The sequence below is a fragment of the Oncorhynchus mykiss genome, chromosome 28 (genome assembly GCF_057628025.1).
Source record: "Oncorhynchus mykiss isolate SJ-2025 chromosome 28, ASM5762802v1, whole genome shotgun sequence".
Lineage (NCBI taxonomy): Eukaryota > Metazoa > Chordata > Actinopteri > Salmoniformes > Salmonidae > Oncorhynchus > Oncorhynchus mykiss.
In genome coordinates, this window is record NC_143049.1 from 40,916,436 (window position 1) to 40,921,997 (window position 5,562).

The following is a 5,562-nucleotide window of genomic DNA, read 5'->3' on the forward strand; positions in this document are numbered from 1 at the left end:
GGCCAGTTCACCTTCATTTAACCAGGTAGGCCAGATCACCTTTATTTAACCAGGTAGGCCAGTTCACCTTTATTTAACCAGGTAGGCCAGATCACCTTTATTTAACCAGGTAGGCCAGTTCACCTTTATTTAACCAGGTAGACCAGATCACCTTTATTTAACCAGGTAGGCCAGTTCACCTTTATTTAACCAGGTAGACCAGTTCACCTTTATTTAACCAGGTAGGCCAGTTCACCTTTATTTAACCAGGTAGACCAGTTCATCTTTATTTAACCAGGTAGGCCAGTTCACCTTTATTTAACCAGGTAGGCCAGTTCAGCTTTATTTAACCAGGTAGACCAGTTCACCTTTATTTAACCAGGTAGGCCAGTTCACCTTTATTTAACCAGGTAGGCCAGTTCACCTTTATTTAACCAGGTAGACCAGATCACCTTTATTTAACCAGGTAGACCAGATCACCTTTATTTAACCAGGTAGGCCAGATCACCTTTATTTAACCAGGTAGGCCAGTTCACCTTTATTTAACCAGGTAGGCCAGTTCACCTTTATTTAACCAGGTAGACCAGATCACCTTTATTTAACCAGGTAGACCAGATCACCTTTATTTAACCAGGTAGGCCAGATCACCTTTATTTAACCAGGTAGGCCAGATCACCTTTATTTAACCAGGTAGGCCAGATCACCTTTATTTAACCAGGTAGACCAGATCACCTTTATTTAACCAGGTAGGCCAGTTCACCTTTATTTAACCAGGTAGGCCAGATCACCTTTATTTAACCAGGTAGGCCAGATCACCTTTATTTAACCAGGTAGGCCAGATCACCTTTACTTAACCAGGTAGACCAGATCACCTTTATTTAACCAGGTAGACCAGTTCACCTTTATTTAACCAGGTAGACCAGTTCACCTTTATTTAACCAGGTAGACCAGTTCACCTTTATTTAACCAGGTAGGCCAGATCACCTTTATTTAACCAGGTAGGCCAGATCACCTTTATTTAACCAGGTAGGCCAGTTCACCTTTATTTAACCAGGTAGGCCAGTTCACCTTTATTTAACCAGGTAGGCCAGATCACCTTTATTTAACCAGGTAGGCCAGATCACCTTTATTTAACCAGGTAGGCCAGATCACCTTTATTTAACCAGGTAGGCCAGATCACCTTTATTTAACCAGGTAGGCCAGATCACCTTTATTTAACCAGGTAGGCCAGATCACCTTTATTTAACCAGGTAGACCAGATAACCTTTATTTAACCAGGTAGGCCAGATCACCTTTATTTAACCAGGTAGGCCAGATCACCTTTATTTAACCAGGTAGACCAGATCACCTTTATTTAACCAGGTAGGCCAGTTCACCTTTATTTAACCAGGTAGGCCAGATCACCTTTATTTAACCAGGTAGGCCAGTTCATCTTTATTTAACCAGGTAGGCCAGATCACCTTTATTTAACCAGGTAGGCCAGATCACCTTTATTTAACCAGGTAGGCCAGTTCACCTTTATTTAACCAGGTAGGCCAGTTCACCTTTATTTAACCAGGTAGACCAGATCACCTTTATTTAACCAGGTAGACCAGATCACCTTTATTTAACCAGGTAGGCCAGATCACCTTTATTTAACCAGGTAGGCCAGGTCACCTTTATTTAACCAGGTAGGCCAGATCACCTTTATTTAACCAGGTAGACCAGATCACCTTTATGTAACCAGGTAGGCCAGTTCACCTTTATTTAACCAGGTAGGCCAGATCACCTTTATTTAACCAGGTAGGCCAGATCACCTTTATTTAACCAGGTAGGCCAGATCACCTTTACTTAACCAGGTAGACCAGATCACCTTTATTTAACCAGGTAGACCAGTTCACCTTTATTTAACCAGGTAGACCAGTTCACCTTTATTTAACCAGGTAGACCAGTTCACCTTTATTTAACCAGGTAGACCAGTTCACCTTTATTTAACCAGGTAGGCCAGATCACCTTTATTTAACCAGGTAGGCCAGATCACCTTTATTTAACCAGGTAGGCCAGTTCACCTTTATTTAACCAGGTAGGCCAGTTCACCTTTATTTAACCAGGTAGGCCAGATCACCTTTATTTAACCAGGTAGGCCAGATCACCTTTATTTAACCAGGTAGGCCAGATCACCTTTATTTAACCAGGTAGGCCAGATCACCTTTATTTAACCAGGTAGGCCAGATCACCTTTATTTAACCAGGTAGGCCAGATCACCTTTATTTAACCAGGTAGACCAGATAACCTTTATTTAACCAGGTAGGCCAGATCACCTTTATTTAACCAGGTAGGCCAGATCACCTTTATTTAACCAGGTAGACCAGATCACCTTTATTTAACCAGGTAGGCCAGTTCACCTTTATTTAACCAGGTAGGCCAGATCACCTTTATTTAACCAGGTAGGCCAGTTCATCTTTATTTAACCAGGTAGGCCAGATCACCTTTATTTAACCAGGTAGGCCAGATCACCTTTATTTAACCAGGTAGGCCAGTTCACCTTTATTTAACCAGGTAGGCCAGTTCACCTTTATTTAACCAGGTAGACCAGATCACCTTTATTTAACCAGGTAGACCAGATCACCTTTATTTAACCAGGTAGGCCAGATCACCTTTATTTAACCAGGTAGGCCAGGTCACCTTTATTTAACCAGGTAGGCCAGATCACCTTTATTTAACCAGGTAGACCAGATCACCTTTATTTAACCAGGTAGGCCAGTTCACCTTTATTTAACCAGGTAGGCCAGATCACCTTTATTTAACCAGGTAGGCCAGATCACCTTTATTTAACCAGGTAGGCCAGATCACCTTTACTTAACCAGGTAGACCAGATCACCTTTATTTAACCAGGTAGACCAGTTCACCTTTATTTAACCAGGTAGACCAGTTCACCTTTATTTAACCAGGTAGACCAGTTCACCTTTATTTAACCAGGTAGGCCAGATCACCTTTATTTAACCAGGTAGGCCAGATCACCTTTATTTAACCAGGTAGGCCAGTTCACCTTTATTTAACCAGGTAGGCCAGTTCACCTTTATTTAACCAGGTAGGCCAGATCACCTTTATTTAACCAGGTAGGCCAGATCACCTTTATTTAACCAGGTAGGCTAGATCACCTTTATTTAACCAGGTAGGCCAGATCACCTTTATTTAACCAGGTAGGCCAGTTCACCTTTATTTAACCAGGTAGGCCAGATCACCTTTATTTAACCAGGTAGGCCAGATCACCTTTATTTAACCAGGTAGACCAGATCACCTTTATTTAACCAGGTAGGCCAGATCACCTTTATTTAACCAGGTAGGCCAGATCACCTTTATTTAACCAGGTAGGCCAGATCACCTTTATTTAACCAGGTAGGCCAGATCACCTTTATTTAACCAGGTAGACCAGATCACCTTTATTTAACCAGGTAGGCCAGTTCACCTTTATTTAACCAGGTAGGCCAGTTCACCTTTATTTAACCAGGTAGGCCAGATCACCTTTATTTAACCAGGTAGGCCAGCTCACCTTTATTTAACCAGGTAGACCAGATCACCTTTATTTAACCAGGTAGACCAGATCACCTTTATTTAACCAGGTAGACCAGATCACCTTTATTTAACCAGGTAGACCAGTTCACCTTTATTTAACCAGGTAGACCAGATCACCTTTATTTAACCAGGTAGACCAGATCACCTTTATTTAACCAGGTAGACCAGTTCACCTTTATTTAACCAGGTAGACCAGATCACCTTTATTTAACCAGGTAGGCCAGTTCACCTTTATTTAACCAGGTAGGCCAGATCACCTTTATTTAACCAGGTAGACCAGTTCACCTTTATTTAACCAGGTAGACCAGTTCACCTTTATTTAACCAGGTAGACCAGTTCACCTTTATTTAACCAGGTAGGCCAGATCACCTTTATTTAACCAGGTAGGCCAGATCACCTTTATTTAACCAGGTAGGCCAGTTCACCTTTATTTAACCAGGTAGGCCAGTTCACCTTTATTTAACCAGGTAGGCCAGTTCACCTTTATTTAACCAGGTAGACCAGATCACCTTTATTTAACCAGGTAGGCCAGTTCACCTTTATTTAACCAGGTAGACCAGTTCACCTTTATTTAACCAGGTAGGCCAGTTCACCTTTATTTAACCAGGTAGGCCAGATCACCTTTATTTAACCAGGTAGGCCAGTTCACCTTTATTTAACCAGGTAGACCAGATCACCTTTATTTAACCAGGTAGGCCAGTTCACCTTCATTTAACCAGGTAGGCCAGATCACCTTTATTTAACCAGGTAGGCCAGTTCACCTTTATTTAACCAGGTAGGCCAGATCACCTTTATTTAACCAGGTAGGCCAGTTCACCTTTATTTAACCAGGTAGACCAGATCACCTTTATTTAACCAGGTAGGCCAGTTCACCTTTATTTAACCAGGTAGACCAGTTCACCTTTATTTAACCAGGTAGGCCAGTTCACCTTTATTTAACCAGGTAGACCAGTTCATCTTTATTTAACCAGGTAGGCCAGTTCACCTTTATTTAACCAGGTAGGCCAGTTCAGCTTTATTTAACCAGGTAGACCAGTTCACCTTTATTTAACCAGGTAGGCCAGTTCACCTTTATTTAACCAGGTAGGCCAGTTCACCTTTATTTAACCAGGTAGACCAGATCACCTTTATTTAACCAGGTAGACCAGATCACCTTTATTTAACCAGGTAGGCCAGATCACCTTTATTTAACCAGGTAGGCCAGTTCACCTTTATTTAACCAGGTAGGCCAGTTCACCTTTATTTAACCAGGTAGACCAGATCACCTTTATTTAACCAGGTAGACCAGATCACCTTTATTTAACCAGGTAGGCCAGATCACCTTTATTTAACCAGGTAGGCCAGATCACCTTTATTTAACCAGGTAGGCCAGATCACCTTTATTTAACCAGGTAGACCAGATCACCTTTATTTAACCAGGTAGGCCAGTTCACCTTTATTTAACCAGGTAGGCCAGATCACCTTTATTTAACCAGGTAGGCCAGATCACCTTTATTTAACCAGGTAGGCCAGATCACCTTTACTTAACCAGGTAGACCAGATCACCTTTATTTAACCAGGTAGACCAGTTCACCTTTATTTAACCAGGTAGACCAGTTCACCTTTATTTAACCAGGTAGACCAGTTCACCTTTATTTAACCAGGTAGGCCAGATCACCTTTATTTAACCAGGTAGGCCAGATCACCTTTATTTAACCAGGTAGGCCAGTTCACCTTTATTTAACCAGGTAGGCCAGTTCACCTTTATTTAACCAGGTAGGCCAGATCACCTTTATTTAACCAGGTAGGCCAGATCACCTTTATTTAACCAGGTAGGCCAGATCACCTTTATTTAACCAGGTAGGCCAGATCACCTTTATTTAACCAGGTAGGCCAGATCACCTTTATTTAACCAGGTAGGCCAGATCACCTTTATTTAACCAGGTAGACCAGATAACCTTTATTTAACCAGGTAGGCCAGATCACCTTTATTTAACCAGGTAGGCCAGATCACCTTTATTTAACCAGGTAGACCAGATCACCTTTATT